Genomic DNA, 27,303 nt, shown 5'->3' with positions numbered 1-27,303 from the left:
CTTCCATTCTGGTTTTTTTTTAAATCTCTTTTAAAAATGGATTTTCTTGCGCTATATAAACTCTTTAAAGTTCCTGTTGAAATATAAAGCTGCATGGAAGTAAGAACTGTGTAGAACACAGAAGGGAAGAGGATGAGGACCTAATTAGAATTATTTAGCTCTGACAAGGTTATGGGTTACCCATTCTTGCCTTACTGGCATTGGGAGGCTGGTCCCTACCAACTTCTGCCTTCCTTCCTTACAACCAGTCAGGTGGTGGTTCTGCCTCCCATTAGCTCTGGCTCCCCCTACTGTTGGCCTCCCTGCCTTCTGCCCAATGGACACTGGCCCCCACTGCTGTTTGGTCTTCCATTTGGAGAGATGGCTTCGATCTCATCCATTTTATGGTTTCGTTCCACTGTGCTGTTCGCTACATTATTTTAAAATGTGTTTTTGTTGTGATGCTTTATGACTAGGATGGTTTTTTTTTTGTGGGCGAGGGGGGATTTTACATTGAGAGCTGCTTTGGCTCCCTTTGGGTCAAAATGCAGCCTAGAACGATTGATATAAATAATAAGTAAAACGAATTCCGCTCTGGGGCACGGAGCCATTCAGCACAGCCGAATTCGGAGGAAGCATTCTGCATGTTTGCCGCCCTACATTCAAACTCTTTGCTCTCGGTAGTTTTGGGTCATTATCGCTTTGAAAAGAAAACATAATTCAAGCAGAGCAAGACAAATGTAAAAAATGTAAAGCTTATTAACATTATACCCAGAACTTCTCTACTGAACTGTCGCTCCCACTGCTGTGACAGACTAAGAATTATTCATTTGCATGATTTGTTGTCCTGTTTTCTTTATCCTCAAGCAATTGCTACAAATTGGGGTTACTTATGCTAATTGAACATGGCGGCTTCTTTCATTTTAATGAGATTATTGGGATGTTCTTGCGTTTTGTGGGGGCTGGGATCCCCCCCAGCCCCCCGCAGACGAGAACCACAGAATTTATTTGGTAATGATACAATTAATATTAATATTAGTCGCTGTGCATGCGCAGTTGTTCATATGTTTTGGAAAGGAAAGGCAGAAACACAGTAGTGTTTTACGATGCCTTGCCAATGTCCTCAGCCTGATTTCTTTTCGGTTATGACATGGGTTCGGTACAGGTAACATATACAGAAATTACACGTATGTTGCTCAAAAAACACACACCTGCATGTATGAAAACAGAAGGGCAAAACTTGAATGATTTAGTGCAGGGGTAGCCAATCAGGCATCCTCTAGTTGTTGCTGGACTTCCACACCCATCATCCTTGACCATGGGGAAGATGGGAGTTGGGAGTCCAGTTTATCTGGAGAGCAGCCATATTGGCCAGTCTTGGTTTAGTGGGAACATTTCTAGACAAGTGGATAAAAATAGCTTCCAAGAAAGTAGGAAGAGCCCTGCTGGATTAGGCCACAGGCCCATCTAGTCCAGCATCCTAAGTCTCTGATAGCTCAGTTGGTTAGAGTGTGGCACTCATAATGCCAAGGTTGCAGGTTCAATTCCCATATGGGACAGCTGCATATTCTTTTGTTGCAGAGGATTGAACTAGATGATCCTCCGGGTCCCTTCCAACTCTTATGATTCTATGATCCTGTTCTCACAGTGGCCAACCAGATGTCTCTTGGTAAGTCCGCAAGCAGAATCTGAGCGCAAGAGCCCTCTCCCCTCCACTGGTTTCCGACAACTGACATTCAGAGGCTTACTTCCTCTGACAGTGGAGGTCAAACAAAGCCATTTCGGCTAGTGGACATTGATAGCCTTATCCTCCAAAAAAGAACATCAGGTTTTCAGAAAATGTAACGGTTGGTGCAAGGTGGCGATTTTTATCGGAACCGCAGGATGCTCCCCAAGTTGTGATCTCAATGAAAATCCTCCCTTCCACTCTTGTGATCAGCCATTGAAAAACACAATGCTCTTATTGGTGCCTTTGTTTCCACTGGGACCATTCATTCCCTGCCTACCATATTTCATTTATTGATTTAGAAATTTTAGAGACGTGCGCATGCTTTCCAAGCAGTACAAACAAAACCATAGATCAAACGTGGCCGAAAACCACAAACCAATTAAAAACCATCACCATTAACAATGAAGATAAAAACTAATAGAACTTAGGAGACTAGTATACATGTGCCTTGGCTGTGCCCTGTTGAGCTGCAACCTGGCTGTTTCCCAGGCCAATAAAAAGTGGACTGAGAGCACTCCATGGTTAAGCCCCGTTGAAAGACTCTTATTAATTTCCCTCTCGGCTCCCAGCTCTCAAGAATCAGCATCTGCTCATCGCCTGCTATCAGTTGCTTTCTCTAAACTGTTCCCGGTTACTCCAAAAGCAGATGTTCCTAACACACTTCACTGAGCTGAGTGAAACCGCTCGATTTAAAAAGAACGAGTGAAAAAAATGGGAAACAAGGTGAACTTAAAAAAAATATTAAAAACAAAAAACAAAACCTGGAGATGTTTAAAAGCCTCTGCTCCTCCAAACAGATGTTTGCCTTATGCTGAAGGCCTGTTTCCCATGCCATTTGTGGGGCGGAAACGCTGCAAGCAGGTGGCTGATGTGTTAACATGGCTAAGCTGAGCCGTGAAGGTCAAGAGCTGGCATTTGGCCCAGTTCCATTTCTCAGCTCAACATTGCCCCCCTCCCCAAATCCCCCCATAACCCTCTGCTCTCTATAACTGCCCCAAGCTCCTTCAAGAAGAAGAGGGATAAAATTCGACAACATAAACAGGCTGAGACTTTTTCTTATCATTACTGTTAGGGTCAACGTGCATTAGGCTTTGCTGGAGGGGTGGGAAGCCTCATGCTTGGGGGGGACAAATACAGTGCTCAGGACTACCCCCCCCAGGCCACCCCCATCCTCAGACACTTCCTTGTCTTCCAGGCAACACGCGTCACTGGGTCTGTGGTGCAAGCGCTTTCGGAATACTATGTTCTGGTTGCCTCACCTCAAAAAAGCATATGGTAGAGTTGGAAGAGGTTCAGGTAAGCACAACCAGAATGATCAAGGGAATCAGGGCCAGATTTACCGTATTTTTCGCTCCATTGGACGCACCGGACCATAGGACGCACCGGACCATAGGAGGGGGAGAACAGGGAAAATTTTTTTCCCCTTGTTCTCCCCCTCTAAAACAAGGTGCGTTCAAGGTACATTCACCAGAGCTTGTGGGGCTGGCGGTGGGGGGAAGCGCTGCTTTCTCCCACTGCCAGCCTCAAAGATCCCTGAAGCCTTTGGAGCGCAGCGCCCCACTGCCCTGCAGAGGCTTTGCGCACAGCTATCCCCAAGCTAGAACAGCGAGACGGAACCCTCCGTCTCGCTGTTCTGGCTTGGGAACAGCCTTGCTAGCTTCTGCAGGACAGTGGGGTGAAGGCACCCCGCTGCCCTGGAGAGGCTGTGAGCGCAGCCATCCCCAAGCTAGAGCAGCGAGACGGAGCCCTCCGTCTCGCTGTTCTGGCTTGGGAACAGCCTTGCCAGCCTCTGTAGGACAGCGGGGTGAAGGCACACCGCTGACCTGGAGAGGCTTTGCGCGCAGCCATCCCCAAGCTAGAACAGCGAGACGGAGCGCTCCGCAGAGCTCCGTCTTCCCCTTCTGGCTTTGGGCTTAGCGGCGCAGCCTGCATTCACTCTATAGGACGCACACACATTTGCCCTTAATTTTTGGAGGGGAAAATGTGCGTCCTATAGAACGAAAAATACGGTAGGTTTGATGAGGCCCTAAGCTACTGAAGGTAATGGGGCCCTTTATATGTCCAGCTGTCCTTTGTCAACAACAAATTGTCGCTGTTTTTTCTGTTGAATATATGTTATATGGTCATTTATGGACCTAATAGGTATCTAAAGCCATTTGCACATCTTGCCCTGCAACCCATCCATGCAGAATGTAGGCACCCTATATATAGAAATGAGCAAACCAGTGATATTTTAGGGAGCAGGCTAGCAGGCAGGGCCCATTGCTTACATCACAGGAGCCTACACAACACAAAACAATGTTGCTGTACGTAGGTTTTATTTGATTAGTTTTTTATCTTATATTTTAGAAATAAACATCAAGGGTTTTTCCTTTATTTTTTTGCCCCCCCCCCCGCCGAGTGTGGGGCCCTAAGCTACCGGAAACGGTTACTTCCAGGTTTCGCCGCTCGCGCAGATAACCACTAACCACTACACCACATTGGCTCTCAATACTAGAACTTGTGGGCATCCAATGAAGCTGAATGCTGGAAGATTCAGGACAGTACTTCTTCATGTAGTGCAGAGTTGAACTATGGAACTCTCCCACAGGAGACAGTGATGGCCACTAATGTGGATGGCTTTAAAAGAGGACTGGACGAATCATGGGGGGAGAATGGCTATAGGCCAGGATGGCTCTGCTCTGTTTCCACAAGGAGAGGCAAGCAATGCTTGTGAATAACAGTTGCTGTAAATGACAAGGAGGAGAGCCAGTGTGGTGTAGTGGTTAAGAGCGGTGGACTCATAATCTGGTGAACTGGGTTCGATTCCCCGCTCCTCCACATGCAGCTGCTGGGTGACCTTGGGCTAGTCACACTTCTCTGAAGTCTCCCAGTGCCACTCACCTCACAGAGTGTTTGTTGTGGGGGAGGAAGGGAAAGGAGATTGTTAGCCGCTTTGAGACTCCTTCGGGTAATGATAAAGCGGGATATCAAATCCAAACTTTTCTTTTTATTCTTCTTACACTCGGGTCCTGCTGGAGGGTTTCCTACAGCCACTGGTTGGCCACTGTGAGAACGGGATGCTGGACTAGAACAGCCAATGGCCTGGTCCAGTGGGGTTCTTCTTGCTTATTTTGCACCCTCTTCCAAGTGTTTTTGACCGGCTGGTATGTGTCCTGGCTCTCTGATAATGCCTCTGCCTTGCCTGGGTAGTGGATGATAGATGCCAGGGATGAGGGGAGATGTAGTCCAGCAACACTTGGAGGGCACAGACCTCCCTGACCTTGTTATAGTGGAACCTAACACACACTTTTGGCTACAGTTTCAGTTGGGCTAAGCCGGTTGGCAAAAGACATAAGGAAAGCGAATGTACATCAAACCCTTGCAGCTTAAGCATACATTGGTTTCCTCCACTGCCCTGCCCACATCTCTCCTAGACCATCCCTTTCAGTGTTGAACTGGTCAGATCGGGAGCAGGGCCTTTTGTGCTGTGGCCCTGATATAAAGGAACAGATTACCAGGAGAGGTTCCCCCACGATACTTACAACAATCAGTGTGAAACGCATATAAACCTACAGGCTTGTTGCCTAGCATGACCTTCCTGGCTCCCTTTTTAAAAGAAAGAAACTGTAATAGCCAACTGGTTTTAAATATTATTCTTTGTTATGTGGCAGATACATTGAATTTCAGAAAGGTGGCGCAAGGCTTGAAATGGGAGACAGACTCTGAGATAAACAAAAGATAACAGATCCAGGTGATCTCACAATTGTTTTGGATAGCATGACATTTTAAAAAACAACAACCCACAACCCAGCCAGATCCATTTTATATTCCACCTGTTCTCTCAACATCCAGCTCTTTTCATTAAGGGGGAAAAACAACAACAAACCTCTCTCAAAAAGCTGTTCCACATTTGAGAGAGACGTTTTCTCCATTTCAGTCATGATGAAGAAAAAATAATGAACTTTATTGGAAGAAATAGCTCATAAGCAATGAGCCTCCTTGGAAATCTAGCCAGTTGGACAGATCTGGGCAAGAGCAAAGCCAAAGACAGCAGATGGGAGAAAGAACAGATGTTAATGCAGTTTGCTCTTTCCATATGCTTTCCTCTTTTAATTTTTTTAAAAAATTAAATTGCACTTTAACAATTGTTGGTTTCTGGAAATTCAGAGGCTTCAGACATTAACTGAGGATTGCAATCAGACTCTTGTGTTATTTCTTCTGCAGAGAAAAACTGTATTAACTATAAGGGGGGAAAACATAACACCAAGAACTGCAGGATCAAGCCAGTGGTCCACAGGCAGCCCAGCATCCTGTTCTCAAGGTGATCAACCAGGTGCCCATGGAGAGCCCAGAAGAAGGACCTGTAGACAACAGCACCCTACCTGCTTATGACTTGCAGAAACTGGGTCCTGCAGGATCAGGCAAAAGGGCTTTCTAGTCCAGCATTCTTTTCTCCCCTCGGCCAACCAGATGCCCATGGGAAGCCCACAAGCAGAATCCGACCACAACGGCACTCTCCCCACCTGCAGACATGTCAGCTGACCCTCAAACGTTGAAAAAACCTGATGGATAGCAGAACGCTCCGCATCTCACCAGTCTTGCTCAGGTGTGGACTGAGAATGTGAGGCGAGAGGGGCAGAGAGACACTGGCTAGCCCTGTCCACAGCGCCCTTGCTCCTGCCAGCTGGGAATTCAGACCACTGTGCATTTTTGAACATTTTAAGTAGTAGTTGTTTTTACCTGATAATTTTATTGTTTTCTTTCTTTTTGAGGTTCTATTGCAACCAAGCAGTATGTAAATCTTGATAAATAAGTAATATTTTCTAACACATTGGAGTGTTATATACATATTTTTTATTTCCCTCTTGCAGTTTATGATTTCTAAGAAACAGTTAAGATTTATGTTTTAAAGCTTTTATTTTTACGAGATACTCATCTCTCTTTTTCTCTTGTCAGCTTATCCATCAACTATAATAGGCCATTATTTCCCCCAGTGTTCTAAAATAAGCAAAGGCAGCTTATAGCCTCTAAATGTATTACTAGTTATATATGTACAATTACTTCCCAAATGAATATATTCAGCCCATTAATCCTATCCTATAGGGTCATTTCCCTAGTTCCAATACATTAATTAACAGTACAATCCGATGCATGTCTACTTAGAAAGTAAGTTTGAGTTGCATGGATACTGGGAATTCCCAGGAAACTGGGAATAGGATTGTAGCATTTCAGTGCAATCCCATGCATGCTTTCTCAGAAGTAAATCTGACTGTGTTCAAAGGGACTTACTCCCAAGGAAAGTGTGCACAGGAATACAACCTTAGTCTGATTCACTGCAGCTAATCAGTTCAATTTCTAGTTCCAATAAACTCACTACATTTTATTTATTGTCCAATTCTGATTCAATATAAATCCACATGGCTCTTTTAATTCATTTCATTCCGAGCTCAATTTTAATTCAGTTTTCTAATAGCAACTGCAAGACTTCCAACACTTTTTAACATCCTGGTGTACAACCAATGTTAATTTCAATAAATTCAGTAAATCTAGTTCATTAAACCCAGCCAGTTCATTACATCTAATTCAACACAGATCGATAGAGCTCCTTTCAGTACATTTCATTCCAAAGTCAAAAATTGATTCAGTGTGCTAGGGGCATCCATTAAACTGCCTCACTCTTTGCAACTCTTAAAAGTTCAGTCTTCCTCTAGTCCAGCCTTTCCCAACTTGGTGCCCTCCAGGTATTTTGGACTGCAGCTTCTGTGAGACCCAGTCAGGTTGGCAAAGACAGGTGCAAATTGCCTCCCTTCTTGGCATCACCCATGTCTGAGCACATCAATGGTCCCTTGAGCCCAGCGCAGTTTTCCACAGTGGCCAATCATACGAATGCTTGCCTCCCATCAACTGGTATCTTGAGATGCTTTGCCTCTAACCCAACAGCAGGGCTGGGGAACTTGTGGCTCTCCTGATGTGGATGGACTCCAACTCCCATCATCCTCCACCAGCATAGCCAATGGTCAGGGTTAATGAGGGTTGTAGTCTAGCAAGTTCTGGAAGACAACGGGTTCCCCCATTACTGCCATGAACAGTGGTCCATACCCATCACCCCACGCACCCCACAAATGACGCTTCTAACAAAGCTGTCCAGGTGGGTTGAGCTACAACGCCTGGTCTGCATGGTGAGGAAACTGCATGGTTTCATCACATGCAAAATTATGGGTGGATCTACTTAAGCCCCAGAGATTGATAAAGACAAGGACCTGCTCCTCTCGTACCCCACTAGAACACAAGAAGAGCCTGCAACCTGTTCTCACAGTAACCAGCCAAATGTCTGGGGGGGACATTGAAGAAGGATCTGAGCAAAAGAGCTCTCTTGCCTCTGGTATTCAGAAGCATCGCTGCCTCCAGCCAGGGAGGCAGACCATAGTCATTGTGGCTGGTAGCCACTGATAGCCTTATCCCCCATGAACTTGTCTCATCCTCTCTCAAAGCCATCCAAGTTAGTGTCCATCACTGGAGGGCCACAAGTTCCCAAGGTTCATTTAAAAACAGAACTTTAGATTCTTTCGTTCTTAATATGAGGAAGGCCCTTATGGGAACCCATGATCTCTGACAGCCCCCACCCCAGATTTAGTCAAAACATGGTCCACCAGTAATTAGCGTGGAACTGGGGAGACCAGGGTTCAAATCGCCACTCAACCATGCAGCTCACCAGGTGACCTTGAGGGCCAGTCGCTTCACTCTCAGCCTAATCTACCTCACAGGGTTGTTGTGGGGATTATAAGAGGAGAGAGAGAACCATGTATGCTCACTGGAGAAAAAGGTGGGATACAAAGGCAATCCATAAAATAAAAAGAGTAACTAAGCAGGCCGCTACAGAAGGCGAGAGACAGACCCCCTCTGATGCCTCTCTAATGCAAACATCCCCCTCAACGTCTTTTGCAAACGAAACCATTTCCGCCCTTAACAAGCTAATGCGAGCAGCTGCATTTGTATCCGGTAGTTTCTCCAGACACATTTCCCGACTCCGCACCTCCTCGTGCTACTGCTTTCCATAGGCCTTTCTCTTCCAATCGCAACTGTCAGGCAGCAATTTAGCCTTTATCTAAACTCAGCCCTGGGCTGTTCCCTGAGTTGGGATTGCCAGAGAGATCTATATTGCTGAATTCTTTTGAGGTTTCTCCTCGTGTCTCTTTTCATTAAGAGGCCTGTCCGGAGCCAGGCGCGTCGGCTCTGGTTTTAGAAGCAGCAGGCCTAAAAATAATTGTGTGACAGGTCTCAAGGAGAGCTTAATGTGAAAGCTAAATTTGCTGCTGAACGGGCATTCTGATTTGGAGGCGCCAGCAAAGAGGTTTATTAAACTGAAGGTCGTCAAGGGATGCATGTTTGCTTTTACTGCCTTCCAACCAAGCGTAGATGAGACCATCAGAGCTACTTGCTACTGCACTGCACTGCTTTGTTTTAAATGTTTCTGCGTCCCAATTTTGAGATATTGGGCGGCATCCAAAGTCAGTCCTGTTCACCCATTGAAACTGATGGACACAACTGACTTGGATACATTCATTTCAATGGATCTACTTTGAGAACTTGGTTGGGTGCAGTCCACTGTGTAGCAGAGCAATGTGCTGCTTGTGCTGGACTGGAGGTGCTGGTTCCCCTCTGCTGACCTCTGTGGACTTCGCATGGGCTGGTGGTGGCCAGCAAAAAGCCCCAAAATGGGGCTTTCAAGGGGTGAGGTGAAGCTGGCTCAGGATCTCTTGGATCCCAAGCTGTCAACACAATCACTGCTGTGACAACTCTAGGCTGGCACAGGAACTGTCTGCCCTCTCCTTCTGCCCCATCCATTGCTTGCAGCAGGGCTGCAGCTGTTGCGGTGATGGTGGCTCCATTGGCCGTGGTGGGTGGAGAAGTCTGCACTGCAGCTTAAGTGGAGCATAGAATTGTAGCGTTGGAAGGGAACCCAAGGGTTATGCAACCCCCTGCAATGCAAGAATCATGCTTGGGGCTGCTTGATTTTGGCAGGAATCTCACCGCCATGGATATCCCAAGGGACTTGTGCTCAGGAGACAGCACTCTCGGGCACTTACTGAGGCACCACACCACAAGATCACTGATCCTCCTGCACCTGTCCTCTCCATGTGAGCAAGCAGATTCCATTTGCCTTGGTACCCTGCCCCCCATTTCTGAGCAGTGGTGTTGGCTGGGGCCAGAGGGACAAGGGCAAGCGACTGGGCAGCGGCCGCAGCAATGCGTAGGAGGTGGCACTATGGAGCCAACACCGCTCACACACCAAGCTACACAGCAGCAAGAAAATGGTCATAATTAGGCATCTGCAACCCAGCGTCTCTCTCCTTGCCAAGGACACCACCACAAGTAGTTCTGCACTCCCTCTTCCACCCAGGGCAAATGCTGCCACCTCTCCTGTCCCTGTAACTTACAATCTGCTTTGGTTCAAAGGCCTCACCCTGTCAACAGAAGGGCAGGATGCACAAGGACATCTCAGATCAAGGGATAAGGCAACAACTGCGAAGCCTTTTAGCAGAGCCCATATACTCTGACTATCCTCATCTGCCAGCAAGAAGTCCCTATTTTATTTTATTATTTTAAATTGTCCTTGAACAATCATTGCCTCTATCCTTGCCTTAGAGGACTGCTTTGCTATATATGTTAATGTGAGCTACCAGTGTCAATAAGGAAGATTCAACACCTCTTCTCCAGGGGAGGGGATGCAGCTCTGCGGCAGATCATGTACTTAGTAGGCAGAATTTCCAGCCCTCGCCTTCTCCAGTTGTAGAAAAAAAAATTCATTACATAGAAAGAGCCGGGAAAAGTCTTTGCCTGAGACCTTGGGCGCGGCCAGCCAGAATGGACGATGCTGGGGTAGATGGATCACTGGCATGGCTACACACAAGACAGTTGAAGATTTAGGCTCTATGAAAAGGATAGGAAATTAGGAAGGTGCCTTATGTACCATCAGACCATTGTCCACCTTGCTGGCTATTGTCTACGCTGACTAGGAGCGGCTCTCCAAGCAGGGATTAAATGTGGGATACAGAGCACGTACTCTACCACTGAGCTATACCTCCTTCCCTAAACAGAGGGTGCTGTCTTGCACCAAGGCAGAGGGTTGGATCATCTAGCCAGCTATCGCCTGCTCTCTGCCTAGCCAGTGTGATCCCTCCAGATCTTTCAGGAGGTAGTGATGGCCACCAACTTGGATGTCTTCAAAAGATGACTAGACAAGTTCATGGAGGGTAAAGCTATCAACTAGCCACAGTGACTATGCTTTGCTTCCACGGCTGGAGGCAGCACTGCTTCTGAATGCCAGCTGCTGGAAACTGCAGGAAGGGAGAGTGCTGTGGAGTTCAAGATCTTCTTGTGGGCTTCCCATTGGGGCAGCTGGGTGGCCACTGGGAGAACAGGATGCTGGACTGCATGAGCCATTGGCCTGATCCAACAGGCTCTTCTGTTCTCACGTTCTTTGCATAGCACAACTCCCACCATCCCTGGTTGGGACTGATGGGGGCTGTAGGCCAGCAATTTCTCAGCTTGGTTTGCAAATGCCGGAGAATAATCCTGGGACGTTCTGCATGCAGAGCATGTGCTTTGCTCCTGAACAGCGACCCTTCCCTGCCTTGAATAAGGTGACTTCAAGACAGCTCTTACTGCAGGGGGATGGAGCAGGAGAGGAGAGAGAATTTGGTGCCTCGCTTAATATACTTCTGATTATTACTCATTTCTCCTCCCTCCCGCAGTCTCCTCTCCCTCCCCGTGTCCTTGTCTGGGTGCCATAGGCGAAAGAGGCTTTGCAAAGACGGCGACGGCAGAGAAATGTTTGCTCAAGAGCACGTTGGCTGGAATACCAATGTAACTAAGCAGCGATGCTTAACAATGTGTGCAGGGTGAGAGGAAGGGAGGAGGATGTGCATGTGTGTGTGTGTGTGTGTGTGTGTGTGTGTGTAATAATGCTGTCATGGAAGAAATAAACAGCCAGGGATCAGCTTCTTTGGCAGCCCAGCACATTGCAATTCTGAGCATGGTAATCTCTGTGATCAGCACTTGTGATAATAAAGCTCTCTCACACACAGAGGGAAAACAAGCCATAGGATGCTATCCACTGATTTTGAAAAGAAAGAAAGAGAGGGAGAGAAAGAGGTCAGCTTTGCTTATTATTGTAGGCAGGTCTGAATTGGCTGGCCTTTATTATTTTGTATTAGCATCAAATTAGAATGTTTCTCAAACAGACTGGAACAAATCCGGCCATACCAGCGGTCCCTGATATAAACAAGGGTCGGAGAGGGAGGAAGATATCACAAGGTGAGTGTGGAAGCTCTAACCCTTAACTACAACCACCACAACAATCCCTTTTCCTTGGAATGGTCAACTTCTTAGCATAATGCTGAAAACCAACATTACGGCTGCTTAGTTGCCTAGATCCACCTGCATGCTCTAGAAAAAAAATATATACATTTATTATTCCTTATTTAATGATTTGCTATCCAATTTTTATTGTTATTTTTAGTGCATACGGGTTGTATCCAAGGCTGGTCCTCTTCAGGTTAGACCCATCAAAGTCATTTAAAAGGCCTAGCTTAGATTCATTAATCTCAATGCGTCTGTTTTGAGGAGGGCTAGCAACTCTCTGCATTTTTCAGCTATGAGCACTGCCGTTGGTTCTTATGTTTGACGTACATCACCCTGGTTGTTCCTGCCACACGAGGAAGGGCCATTTATAAATAAATAAAACAAGGATAGTCAATATGGTGCGCTGTGGGCCTGCAGCTCCCATCATCCCTACCATTGGCTCTGCTGGCTGACGGGGATGATGGGAGTTGGACTGCAACCAGTTTTGGTGGAGACTACTCCTGCTGTAAAACCATCATGTTGATTTTAATGGGTTTCTGGCCCATTTGTAGCAAAAGTTGATGGAAAGATCCTTTTCATGAGCCCACACCAGCCCAATCAGCTGGCATGGCAAATCCACAAAACAATGTGGCTGGGTGGCTGGGGGGAGGGGACATTCAGTAGAGTTTGTTAAGGAATCTTTACTCATCTCTGTAAATTTTGGACGTTCTTACATAATGAATGCGCCAATAAGGGTGAGGAAATTAATTCATGTGTGCTTGACTTTCTGCCCTGATGCAAAGGGTCAGGAAGCAAAATGATCTCGCGGTAATTGTCTGCAAGCAATTGAAAGGGGAAAGAGCTTCACAATCAAACCTAGAAGGGAATAGAATATTAAAAATTTCAAAAACACTTTGGAAAAGTGTCTTCTTCTTCCCCCTGATCCTTCATCCTTAAATTTCTAACCAGAATGGTGACTTCAATATTCATGGTTCTATTGTGACTGGCAGCCAATCACATAAAGCACGATGGCACCCACAATGAACCTAGTGTCAACACATAATTGCATATCTGAGCAGCCCTTGCTCAATGGTCTTAGAACATAGACAGCAGACCACTGGTCCATTGAGCTCAGTATTGTCTACCCTGGCCAGCAGCAACTCTCCAAGCATTTCTCTATTGCTTTGTCATAACGTTTATACACCATCTGACTGTAAGAAAACCTCCCAAAGAAGTTTAGCAAAAAGGGCAGAGAGTCCTTCCCAGCCCTACGTGAAGAAGCCGGGGCTTGAACCTGGGACCTTCTGCGTGCCACTGAGCTACAGTGCTTCCTATCTTGACCACCTGGTAATTGGATTTGATATCCCTGACTGGCAAACATCGCACAAACCTCAACAGAGCAGTCATCAGTCACCCATGGACTATTTTAATTGTTACCACCAAGTACTGGGGCTTTTAATTACAGCCTGCAGATTACGGGCAACACAGATGAAGTAAACAAAGCAAAGCTCCTGTTTGGAAGCTTCCCATTCCATTGTATTTACATTTAGAGAAGAATTATGTCACACACACACACACACACACACTGGAAAGCATAATCTTAATTCCCCCCTTCAGATACTGATCCAGGGACCAATTATACAAGATTTTTACCAGTAGGTGAAACAACTGTCACTTTTCATTACAAAGGCAGCCGAAACAAAAGGTCCACTGGGACAGCAGAAGCACACTAGATTAAATACATATTAACTGGTGGCCTCTGCTGTCACAACACTGTCTCTCTTAGACAGAGCTCCCTCCTCCTCAGCAAACTGAAGGATGAGGTGGTCTGTACCTCCGTAATACAGCATCCACTTTGTCTCTGGTTAAATCTCTGGTATCTCCAGGTTAGGGCTATGGAAAAGCCCGGCCTGAAATCCTGGATAGCTGCTGCCCAAACTAGTTTGTCTGATTTGTTATAAGGCCATGCAGTTTGGAAACTGCAACAGGTGAGGGCCGGAGAAAGGCAGTTCGCACACCTTGACATCGATCCTACAGACTGATCATTGCATGCTGATTCATTTCCATGCTTAGTCAAACATGCCGGTTGTTAATCTTTAGACACCTCAGGACAAGGTTACCTCATGGATCGCCTCCATCTATATGGATTTACCTGAGGCCTAAGAATGGACCCATTACTAGCAAAGGTCTGGTCTGTGGGTAGCAGGGACAGGCCTTTTCAGTGTTGGCACCACGGCTATGAAATATTTTCCTCTAGAGAAGTACATCAAGCCTCACCTCTTCCCATATGTTGATAAGCTCTGGATACTTCTTTTTTAATTCCAGAAGAGCTTTTATGATCAAACCTTCCTGGTTTTATGTTGATTAATTGGATTACAACACACCCCCTCCCACACTTTATGATTTTTTTTACTGCTTTTGATGTTTGATCTCTCCTTCTAAATAGCAAAGTCAGATGGGGAGTGCCAACAGATACATAATCAAAAGGGGGCAGTGAGAAACAAGAGGGAGGTGTCAGCATGCTCAGGGGACCCCCCCCCCCCATGGTTTGCAGAAGTATAAAAAAAAAAATTTAACATCCCAAGGGGTGTTGGTAGAAACCTCCCTATGTCCCCCGATTATTCTTTTTGGGGGAGGTCACTTGAAACCTTGGCTACAACCAACTGCTTGAAATCTAGGAGGAATGTATACAGGGATACGTGTATTATGGTGTAGAGGGCGAAAAAAACTAGGTCATTCCTCTCTCTCTCCATGTCAACAGATAGTCAACTTGTTTTTGTTTTTTAAAAAATGCTACCCTCTCTGTATTCTTGAATTTTTAATTCCAAGAACCACAGAAGGCTAATGAAAAAAACCCCCAACAACTTTAATTTGTTTTACACTGTTGCTGAGATGATCTCAAAAACATGATTTCACAATAACCTTATGGGCCGTACCCAAGAGACTCGGAGTAAGAACACACACCAGATGCACTCATGGTGCTTAAGAGATTCAGCTGAGAAGTTGGAACTTGGTGACTTTCATTGGGGCCTTGTCTCCTTTTTCAATCGACTTGTTTCCTGCAGGCATTAACTTCCAATGTCACTTACATTTGTTGTTCTTATTGCTGAAAGAGAAATAATGACCTGACATATAAGGGAAAGCTATACTAAATGTGACCTCAAAGTGGACAGATAATCCTTTTATGGTGTGGTCCTAGTAGTGTGCAAGATTCCCACCCCACATTTACTCATTCCATTTAGTTGCACTATTAAAACTTTCAATGGCTGGTTCATTTGCTTTTCATTCATCTTCACAAGCAATGCCACACTAGTTCATTCATTTTGTTATCCACATTAGATTCCCATTGCTTTCAAAGGGAGACCCAGGCAGTCTTCTGGTGCCTTTAACTCCTACATTTTCCATCCAAACGGCATGAAAATGCTAAGCTTTCTACTCTTCCTTTAATGCACCAGACCTCTCCCAGGTTCAGCCACATTGGTTGGGAGTACGTCCCTGTTTTAGAGGCAATTAAATAAGACAAAGATCCCATTGGCTTCCCATTGTTTTCAGTGTGACTAGTAATGCCCGTGCTTTGATATGGTGTAATACTGAGAGGCATTTTAATTGATGTTTGATTTTACAGTTTAAACTGATTTTTATTTTCTCATATTGTATCTTTATATACCACTTGAGATTTGTAGTTAAGTGATCTATCTATCTATCTATCTATCTATCTCAAACTACAGTTCCCAGGATTCTTTGGAAGAAGCTGTGGCTGTTAAAGTGGGATCATAGTGTATTGTGCAGAAGTGCCCTAAGTCCAAACCAGGCTATGGGAAGAGGGGAGCCTTCGCAGTATACTCTCCTAAGCCCTTAGTTCTCTTGAGCCTGCCGACACATCCTTTGTGTGCATGGATGACGCCATGTCGGCTAATTAGGATTCACACTCTGAGAATGAGTTGAGCATTGTATAGGGATTAGCAGAACAACAAAAAAAGTGCCTAAGATGTACACGCCAAGAGTAACAGGTGAACCACAGAGGTTCGGCGTAACTGAGAACACCAGGCTGCTCTGTGTGCTTGTCAAAAACACAGATAAGCTGTAGTCACTGCACCTAAGCCCTCCTTTCCCCATTACAAAAGAGCGCAGCCATCAGCAATGAGTTAAGGCTAAGCTAATAGCTGGCTACAGGATGCAGATCAATGTAATCTGAAGCAGAAGCCTGAGCGGTTTCAGAACGCTGGTTAAGGCACACCTGAGAGAACACAACAAGATTTGGAACAGCAGGGCGTATATTATCTAGGCTTCAAAAGACGTGCGTGGAAAACGTTATCAGGTGTGTAATTAGGGTTGCCAGGTGGCAACCCGGATATTCACTGCATCCCTTTGAAGCTACTGGTGAAGGAGGAAACACTGTCATTGCCACGTTCCCTGCAGGTAGTTTCCTTTCATTCATGCCCCCCACTCTGTTTGCTGTAGTAAGCAGGGCTCCAGGTACATGGGGGTAGTCGGGGGCACCCCCCCAATTCATAAAAATCAATAAAAATACTTAACTGAGGTTCTGGCCCCCAACATAAATCCTGGCTAGCCCATGTCCAGGTGCACTGTAAGTATGTTTTAAGGCAAGATGGGGACTCTGGAGCCAAATGCAGCCCCACAGGCCTCTTCAGCTGCCCCTCATGACTCTCCTCAGGCCACCCCTCTGCTCATGAGTCACACCCTTTGTCACCAGCCCTGTTTGGCATTCTCATGGAGAGCTTTTGCTTGGATGGCATGCGTCCTTGAACAAATGCCTTTTGCTTGTCTGGATGGAGGACAGAGAGAGAGCCATGTGAATTTGTGCAGAGCTTAGCCTCCTATGGGACGTGGGTGGCGCTGTGGGTTAAACCACAGAGCTTGGACTTGCCGATCAGAAGGTTGGTTCGAATCCCCGCAACGGGGTGAGCTCCCGTTGCTCGGTCCCTGCTCCTGCCAATCTAGCAGTTCGAAAGCACATCAAAGTGAAAGTAGATCAATAGGTACCGCTCCAGCGGGAAGGTAAACAGCGTTTCTGTGAACTGCTCTGGTTTGCCAGAAGTGGCTTAGTCATGCTGGCCACATGACCCGGAAGCTGTACGCCAGCTCCCTCGGCCAATAAAACGAAATGAGCACTGCAACCCTAGAGTCAGTCACAACTGGACCTAATGGTCAGGGGTCCCTTTACCTTTAGCCTCCTACACAAAAGGTGAAATCTTAAATTCATTGCCCCTCCCACTTTATGCCCCTGGCCCCACCCAACTTGCATGTTGCTCAGAAAGGAATGTGGGGCTCAGCTGAAAAAGGTCCCCCAACCCTGTTTTAAATCAACTAAGTGAAAATCTGCGGGGCATGGATGTGTGAAGCTCATTGGTGCCAACGGGAGCTTCCTGGGAAACTCAAAGCAACTATGCAGAAGCAGGACTGTGGCAGGGAGAGGGAAAACTGGACTCTCCTTCCGTACAGTCTCAAAGCTGCTCAGGCTCCCTGATTAAAGCTATTTATTAGGCGTGTGCAGTGGGATCAAGATTCAGTTTGGATCCTACTTCAGGAACAGCCTGTCTCATCCCAGAGTGTCTCGTGCACTGCCCAGTTTGACTCCAGGTCCAGCTCAGAATCTGCTTCATGAAAAACAATCTCTGTTACTTCTCCTTCACTACTATGGGGAGTCAAAAGCAGCTCAAACTTCCATCCTCCCTTTTTACAGAAGTGGGTGAAATTTGCAGACATTGTAACCCCTACAGAGTGGTTCAAGGCTGCCAAATTACAGGCAGGGAAGCGCCTCTAAAATTTGATTTTATATTTAAAGAGGAAATATGCACAACTTGAGATCCCACTTCAGCTTGGACAAGCCCCTAAACACTCCAGGGCACATTAAAACAGCTTGCAACTCAGGGTTTGTACAAAGACTCCTACAAAACTCAAGTTCCCCACCTTTGCCTGATGATGGCCTTAAGATAAACACCTGGAACCCATTTAGCAGGATTTTTCCACTGATGGCACTTGGTATTAGGGAATGTACTCACTGCTGAAAGATGAGAGGCCACATCTGTATTGGTACCCTGCCAGCTTTTGAAGATTCCCTTATTTTATACAGGCCTTCCCTTGGTTCCCTTGACCTAAGTCTATTGCTTTACTTGCTGCGCTGTTCAAATGGCCATGTTTTGTTGCAAATTTTAATTGTGGCTGCTTGTACTTTTAAGTGGGTGCTTGTAAACTGCTTTAGAAGCCTATTTTGGGATTAAGCAGTATATAAAAAACTAATCTCAAACATGCATGCAAATTGCATTTGTATACCAAGGGTTGCATAGAATGCTTGTCCTACTCCAGAGCAGACCTACTGAAATTAGTAAGCACGGCCAACTTAGGGCTGTTGATTTTAGTGAGTCTACTCTTGAGTAAAACTCAGCTGGAGACCATGCTTACTGTCACATGTAGTTTGGCTCATATATCTATATGAAGATGTTGAGAGCCAAACTGGAAACCTTGCCAACGCAAAGCCTGAGCTGCTATGAGTTGACTCCAGCTCTACGAGACAGAAGCATTTGCATCTCCTGAAAAGCAGCAAGCAGAGCAGAGGAAAGCGAGAGGTGGGGTGTGTGAGAGAATGGACATTTTAACTAAATAATCCTGAAGTGAAGGCAGAGGAATGCTGACGGCTCCCATTTCCCCTGATTATGTAGGTCAACTAATAGCCATCGTAATGCTCTTCATTCAAGCACATGGTCATTAAATCATACTTTAGAGAATCCAAAAGAGCTTACAATGTATCCATATGGTCCACAGCTGGTTTTATCCAGCACTAAAGCAAATGGGTAGATTGGTTGAGGGAAGGGGGAGGGGGGAGAGGAGGCCAGAGGATGTTCTCTCAGCTGACAGGATTTAATTGAGGGAAGGGAACCTGCCAACCACCGCTCTTTTGAGAGCTCCTCTGGAGGAAGGTAGAATTTGCTCACAGACGAAAGCTCTGTCAGCAGCTCATCCTCATCACTGAAAATGTTGCGATTGCCATACACCACTGATTGGCTTCATTTGGACAAGGTTTTTTTTATTTTAATTGTGAGAACAGGATGCTGGATTAGATGGGCTCCTGGCCAGATTCTTCAGGGCTCTTCTCTTCTAAAGTGGTAATACTGTACCACTTTCAGCAACCATGGCTGCTCCCAGAGCATCCTGGGAACTGTTAAGGGTGCTGAGACTTCTTAGGAGACAGTGATTCCTTTTGCAAAAAACCCCCCAAAACCCCTACAATTCCCAGAGTGGTTTAACAACCAATCCCTCTTCCCAGGGAACTCTGGGAATTGTAGCTCTGTGAGGGGAACTGTGGGGATCTCCTAACAATTCTCAGCCCCAATAACAAACTATAGGTCCCAGGATTTGTGGAGAAGCCATAACTGTTTAAAGTAGTTTAACAGGGCTTTAGCTGTATATAGCAAACAGGGCTTGAGACTGCTTTACGAATGAGGGGCCGCCATCTTGTCCTTTCCCTCACGCTGCCATCTTAATCTGGCCCTGGGTTGACTGTCTCAGTGAAAACTAGGCCAGCGTCCTCCTTTCCTTAAAGAATGGCAGAGCTTTGCTTCCTCACAATGGAGGAAAACACAACATTTATAGACTGGAGGCTGAAAGGATCCCTTGTTCCGCAGCTGCAGATTCAATGAGGTTGTGTTGTAACAGCCGGTCTCTGAATAAACCCTGTGCAGAAGGGCGACTGGACTGCCCTTGTCGGAGGTCCAAAATACAATGTGGACAAAAAACAGATTTGTGAAATACTACAGTGCAGCTTTCAGTGCCCTGTGTGTGTGTGTGTGGTTTTCCTGGAAGAAGACAGAGCTCTTCTTTATGATCAACAGGAAGTATCTTCTTTTTTTTATACGTATACTTGCTCAAAATTAACTAACTGCCAACCTCCAGTGCACAAATGCGGCATTGTTGAAAGAACGGGGAACAAAAAGAAAAGCACATTTTCCCTCCTGCCTCCAGTAAAAATTTAAAATAAAATTAAAAGGAGGCAGTTATCTCAAAACTCATTGTGGTGAAACTGCAGAAAAATGATTATAGGGTAGGGGGAGTTCTTGGGCGTAGGAACTGAGGATCATTCACTGTACCCAACACCTAGTCCCGAAACTCATGAGTCATCGAAAAAGGGTTTTCTGTTGCTCTTTATATGTTTATATTTAGCAGGAAGAGAGGGGTGAGGGAGAGCAAGGCCCTTTCAATGGTCTGTCTTGGCCCCTCAACATAGCCAGCTCCAGGTTTCGGCAAAAATGACTGGCAGAATCAGAGACCAGGGAGAAGAGACGGTGGAGGAAGATTGGAAGAAATTTAAAGACTATTTACAGAAATATTATAAGATTAATGAATGTTAGAATGACATCGGATGGAGGTTAAAAGGTTATTAGCAACAAAGTGGTGAAGGAGTATGGAAAACTTTAAAAGGTTTAACATATTAAGATATTAAGATAAGATTAAGATATATTAAGACATTAAGATAAAGATTAAGTTAAGTTAGAGGGAAGGGATTTGCTGATTAAATATTTGGACTGGAATACAGTGAGGGGAGGTGTGGGGAAGTCTGGGAAATAAGTAAACGCAAGGAATATTATGAAAATGGAATTGTTTTTATTTGTTTTTTTGTTTTTTTTGTTTTTTTCTTTTGTTTTTTCCTTTTATGTAAAAACCTTAATAAAAAATATTATTAAAAAAAACAAAAAACAAAAAAAACCATAGCCAGCTCCAGGTTTGAGAGGTCCCTTGTAAAAATGCACTTCTTGGGGTAAGAAAAGAGAACAGTGGGCTTATTTAATCATTTATTACTGAGGATTTATACACAGATCCGTGCATAGCCCTCCCTCTGATCTGCCCCATGGCTCCAATCCAGGAGGCAACTGATTGACTTGTCCTCTCAAGAGCAAGCAAGCACTTAAAGGAGCATCACTTATCTGATCATTGTGGTAGCTTGCAGTGGCTACTAAAATTTCTTGTGATACCCCACAGCAACACTATGTTTGAGACACTGAGGAAATGGAGCAGGCTTGTTTTCTGCTGCTCCAGAGGGCTGGACCTGAGCCAATGTGTTCAAATGGAGATTCAAAAAACATCCTGGGAACTGTAGTTTGTTGGGTTTCTGAGAGTTTGTCAGGAGACCAGTATTCCCTTCATAGAGTTACAATTCCCACAGTTCTCTGGGGAAAGGAATTCACCGCTAAACTTCCCTGGGAATTGAAGCTCAGTGAGGGGAATTTTGTGCGTGTGTCATAACAACCTAAGCACCCTTAACAATCTGCATTTCCCAGGATTCTTTGGGGGAAGCCATGATGGCTAATGTGGTACAATAGTGCTTTAAATAGATGGTGTGAATATAGCTTCAGACCCCAGAAGCCGTAAACACTTATTCTGTAGCTTCACCAATAATGGGTGAAATAATGCGAATAAGTGTCTCTTCCATTAATTTGCTTTGACATAGCTGTATGTCCATGGTTTCCATGTTAGCTGCCTGGGGAGGTTTTTAAATTTTATTTTTTTTAAATAGAGAGAGAAATATATATAATGGTGACTGCAAAATATCTCACTCCTAACCAATTCCTGGAAAAAAATAAGTCATACTGTAGCTCTAATAAACTAAAACTTTCCTCAAACTATGTGAATTTATTAACTGACGGAGCCACTGTTCTCTGGAATCCCCATGGAATGAATATTGGAGACAATTAATATCCATGACGTTAGTAATGTAACGGTACTGCAGCAAAAGAACTTGAGAGAGAGAGGAGAAAAAAATAACTTTTTTTTTGGTTTGGCTGAATCAATCTTTCTAGTTACAAACAGCCAAGACTGCCAATTATTGCTTATTACTTGTCCCCAGACATTTGATTAGACTGCAAGAATTACTCTTAACATGAGAAATAACCTTTTTTGAGATTACCTCATGAACAGAAGCTTTCGTTGGCTCATCCCAGCAAGTTTCTGCTTGGGGGAAGCTAAGCTAGGGTGAACAACACTAATTAAAATGCCTCGGTGTAAAATTAGGGGTTTAAAATAAATATCAGAAACCCATGATATGAAGAGGACTAGGAGGTTGATTTCTTCTACTACTTTTTAATAATGGAAGGCTGACAGATTTATAGGCAATTAACTAGCTGGCACCGAAAGTTGCTCGTTGCTTCACATAGGAGTTACTGCTGCCTCCCCGAGTTCCTTCTTGAAGAAGGGTGGGAGATAAATTATTAATAATAAATTGAAATAACAGCAATAATAATGATGACAGAGATGAGGAACCTGCAGCCCTGTAGATGCTGCTGGACTATGACTCCCAGAATCCCTGGCCAAGCTGGGAGTTGCCCGCAGGAAAGGAACAGAGAGCAAAAAGTATGTACTTTGGCAGACCCTCCAAGTGTCCCTATTTTCCAGGGACAATCCCAGATTTACAGAAGCCGTCCTGGTTTCTGATTTGATCCTGGAATGTCCCTCTTTTCCTTAGGACATCCCTGTTTTCTTTGGATAAATGTTGGAGAGTATGGAATAGGACGTGCTTATTTTCACTGGAGAAATGTTGGAGGGTATGGAGTTATGCGACCCCTGAGCCAAGGAGATTAGTAACTATACAACCTTTAGAAGACATCTGAGGGCAGCCGTGTATAGGGAAGTTTTAAAAATGTTTACGTTTTATCTATGTTGGACATCCTGGTGCCTGCAGGAAACCTAAAAGATAGACCCAAGCCCATGAGCACTCCCCCCCATCTGTGGACTGAGGAGGCCAAGCATAGTCACTGTGGCTTGCAGCCATTGATAGCCTTCTCCTCCATGAATCTGTCCAATCCCCTTTTAAAGCCATCCAGATTGGTGGCCTTCTTTGCTTCCTGTGTGAGCAAGTTCCAAAGTTTAACGATGACCGAAGAAATACCATATTTACTCAAATCTAATGCTCACCTTTTTTGGCCAAATTATGTTGTGAAAATTAAGGTGTGCATTAGATTTGATGGCGCATTAGGATCGAGTAAAAATGGAACTTTATCTGTCCTGCACCTTCCAACTTTCCGTTTCTCTGGATGTCCAAGAGTTCTAGGGTTAAGAGAGAGGAAGAAAACCTTTTCTCTAGCTGCTTTCTCCACACCCTACAATGTCTTAGAAACCTCTATCATCTCACTTCTTTCTTGCTTTTTCTCTAACCTAAAAAGTCCCAAATGCTATAACCTTTCCTCATAGGGGAGTCGATCCGTCCCCTTGATCATTTTGGTTCTTGACCACTACAAAGTCACTTCCTATGTTCCTCTGCTAGTACTCCTTTATGTTTTATAGGCCCATTTTAAATATATCTGAGCAGCAAGGGTGGTGTAAATGGATAGGTGACCAGATAATGGAAAGCAAATGAGTTCCTTGACAGAAGAAACACAAGATATAAATGCACATAAATAAATAAGACAGCTGGGGTTATGCCACCACCATCCCTCTCCCCTTCAGTATATTAGGATAAGGCAGCAGAATACCCAGATCTAAAGTGCATCTCCTTGCTTCATCAGAGCTCTGGATAATTGGTATGCCCAACAGTTCTCTCACCGGCAGCCAGTTTTGTAACAGGTGGCCTTTTCGATCCAAGCAATCTCAGAGTGCTTAGTTTAATCTGGGGATAGGCTTAATATTTCTGTATTTTGCAAGCAATATTATCTGGAAAGGTTAAGCCTGTCAATAAATGTATATTTTAAATACAGCTTATATTTTATCCCATATGTTATAGCTACTGGAGCGAGAGGGCCATTTCAGTGCTATTTCCAAAAAAGAAACAAGCATGGGATGTTACAAATATTACAAATGTTACAGATACACAGTTTACGGTTTTACAAAGCAACAGCAGGCATTGCTACTTGTGGGAAACACAGTGGTACCTCGGGTTACAGACGCTTCAGATTACAGACTCCGCTAACCCAGAAATAGTACCTCGGGTTAAGAAATTTGATTCAGGATGAGAACAGAAATTGCGCGGCGGCAGCGGGAGGCCCCATTAGCTAAAGTGGGACCTCAGGTTAAGAACAGTTTCAGGTTAAGAACAGACCTCCAGAACAAATTAAGTTCTTAACCCAAGGTACCACTGTAGAAGTTTCTGCCCTATATGAAAACGGCCAGTGGATGACTCATGCATATGCAAAAATGCCACATATTATTACAGTATCAGACCTTATTGGTTGTTGCTCCTTCCCGTGGTTAGCTTCCTTTGAGCTGGTCTGCTTAACCAGCAAGGAAAACCATGCCTCTTTGATTCCTCTGGGCTCCCTGCTGCCAGCATGAGGCATAGCTGAACTGGGTTTGACCAGATTGTTGGACGTGGAAACCCCATTCCGTCTCTCTCTCCTTCCTGCCAGCTTTCCCCCTTTACAAATGTAGTCAGCCAAAACTGTTATGATAACCCTCAAGGCTGTACTGAGCACTGTAGAAAGAGGGGTTTTTGTGTTTGTGGCTACACACAAACACAAAGCACTGCTTCTCGGGAAATACAAAACATTCAACTGGTGTGTCCATGCCAGATTACTAATGCATGCACCTCCTACACACAGTGCAGGAGTCCAGGCCATGGTTGGCACAAGGGAAGCAATGATTTGGCCCCAATGTTTGCAATTATCTCGTTAAAAAGGGGGGGAAGGGTGGAATACAAAATTGTTCCTAAGCCCCACAGCTGGAAATTGCAGGGTCTCTTTTCCCCAGCTGGCACATCCTGAATGCCATTTCACATTAAAGGCACAGGAGAGGCATTCTGGGAAGATAGAGAGTCACAGCCAGAAACTGGATTAGCGGACAGTGCAAAAAATATGCATAAGGTTTGGCCTGGATAAGAGAAGACGGAGGTGGTGGTGGGAATGACAGCACTCAATTACCCAAAGGGCTGTCCCACTCAAGAGAGCAAATACGGCTAAGACAAGTCTAAAAGCATACAAAATAGACACTCATGGCAGAGTCCCATTTAGTCAGCTGGGAAAGCATGTCAAAACAAAAATGTATTCAAGCTGTTTCCGGAAAGCTCAGATAGTGGGTGCCTTGTTGTATTTCAGCAGGAATGCTATTCCGCACAATAGGGGCAGCCCCACTGCTATGGGTTACTGAGGAGTGGTCTTTGGGACTTGCAGAAGAAACCCCCCTATACTTCCTTAATGGGCATAAGAGATGGCAAGGTGGGTTTCAGTTGGAAATTAGGAGAAACATCTCAAGGATCAGCTCAGCAAAGGAAGCAATTACCTAGTGGGCTCTCCCTTGCAGGAGGTTTCAAACAGAGGCTGGACAGCCATCTGGCAGGGGTGTGCTAGCTCTGGATTTCCGGCATAGGGTAGGAACATTGGACTAGCAGCCAGGGAACCTTTGGCAGTACTTTTGGATGCTCAGGTAGCTGCTGTGCCCAGAAATGCCCTTTACACAACCTCAGCTGCAGAAACCAGGTCTAGCCACTATTGATGTATGCCAGGGATAGAGGACCCCTGGAAGCTTAGGCTTACTGTTGGACCAATGACAACAAACCCATTGGGATCAGCTGTGCTACAGACTTCCCCACTGAGAACTACACTGATCTGCTGTAAGCACAAATAACCCTTTGCACTGCCAGTTTCAATTCAAGCCTGCAGTGCAAAGGACACTCCTCTGCAGGTGCTTGCAATGGAAAACCTTTACGATGGGACACCTGGCATTGCTGTGATGTCAAGTGATTCACAGGTGGGAGTCTCTGCTCACCTGTCAAAATGGCCCACAGGGGTTGGAGGAGGTCTGGCCCCGATAAGATTACTGCAATGCACCCTATGTGGGGCTGACCCCCCACATAAAATAAGGCAGCACGGGCAATTTTTGGCAGGGCTCTTAAAGCAGTTGTGCAATGGGGGTTCTCTGTTTAAGCCATGGCGAAGGCTGGGTTGTACTTCAGGGGAGCACCAACTGAGCTGGAGTACAGCAAATGCACTATTTCACAGCAGAGTTGTATTTGTGGTCTGCGTCCCTTTTGTGTGGTAACTGCTCCACCACACATCTTTCACAATGCATTTGAACCAGCCCATTAGTGAAATTATGCCCTTCTAATGAGGCGTGTAGGTGTTCCCTTCAGGCTGTTTAAATTGACAGAGAATCATAGAATTCACAGAATCCTAGAGCTGGAAGGCACCCTGAGGATCATCTAGTCCAATCCGCTGCAATGCAGGCATATGCAGTTGTCCCAAGGGGGGATCGAACCTGCAACCTTGGCATTATCAGCAGCATGAATTGAGTTATTTGCAAGACCTGGCTGACATGGCCAGCAGTTCCCTCCTTTGTTACCAGAATGTTGTGCAAAGCCAGATTCTGTTGCTGCATTGGATTGGTGCTGAAAGCTTCTGTTGCTCCTACATGAATTTGGATGGTGGTAAGGATGATTGGATTTGGGGCATCCAGTTGACATTTTCTGAGCATTTCTGTTGAAAGGGGGGGGGGCAGAATGTGGGGAATTAATGCAACATGCCAATAACTTTTCACAGTTGTGTGCTATCCCTTTTGCCGGGAGAACTGACCCACTGCTTTTGCATTAGCTTTTGAGCTTTATGTATTGTTTGATAAACGGCTTAACGTTCTCCCCTTTCTGCCCTGCACAAATATGAGTAATCGTGTGCATTGGACGAGACATGAAGGCATATATTTGGGAAAGCAATTTACAGCCTTTTTACATCAATATCTTTTATATTGCACCGTTGTTTATGCATGTTAAGCGTTGCTGCCGTCCCTGGGAATTGCAAGGTGAGCTAGGTTTGTAAATCTAGCCGTCCCGTTTTATGAGAGGATGTGTGCTCAAATACTTTCAAGCAATGTTAAGAGTGGCACCTTGTGCCGCACACACACACACAAGCATGTAAATATTGGACATACAACATTAGTAATATCTATTTTAAACTCTGATCCCCCAAAATGCAGTACTGTATTGCGCTTGAGAGAATCATAGGATTGGAGGAAGTCTTACAGACCACCACACATTCAGATGTGGGGAATATTATATTAGTTTTCCCGATTATAATGAAGTGCTTTTGACCCATTTTCTTATGTTCCATCTTCACTGCAGCAGCTGTCTATGGAACTGTGGCTTTTTGACCGATATACTGGAATGCCATACATGTCCTATAAACCAATGGACAGGGTGTGACACAACAATCAGTGTCATTGGACGTCACTGCTCCCCCATTTTTTCTGCACACGTGTACTTCTGTCCCCCCCCCCCCGATTCTCCCAAGAAAACAGCAGGGAAGAATCGTATGCCAGTATAACACCCCAAATTTTGTCCC

At 45.1% G+C, this 27,303-nt stretch overlaps 1 protein-coding gene across 1 annotated transcript in view; it reads right to left on the bottom strand.

The window, feature by feature from the left end:
- XYLT1 (xylosyltransferase 1) overlaps window positions 1-27,303 on the bottom strand; it is a 162,614-nt gene that overhangs the window by 67,539 nt on the left and 67,772 nt on the right. The window lies entirely within an intron of this gene.

The sequence above is a fragment of the Podarcis tiliguerta genome (assembly GCF_965153285.1).
Source record: "Podarcis tiliguerta genome assembly, chromosome: 14".
Classification (NCBI taxonomy): domain Eukaryota; kingdom Metazoa; phylum Chordata; class Lepidosauria; order Squamata; family Lacertidae; genus Podarcis; species Podarcis tiliguerta.
This window is presented reverse-complemented; position numbering and strand designations above follow the sequence as displayed.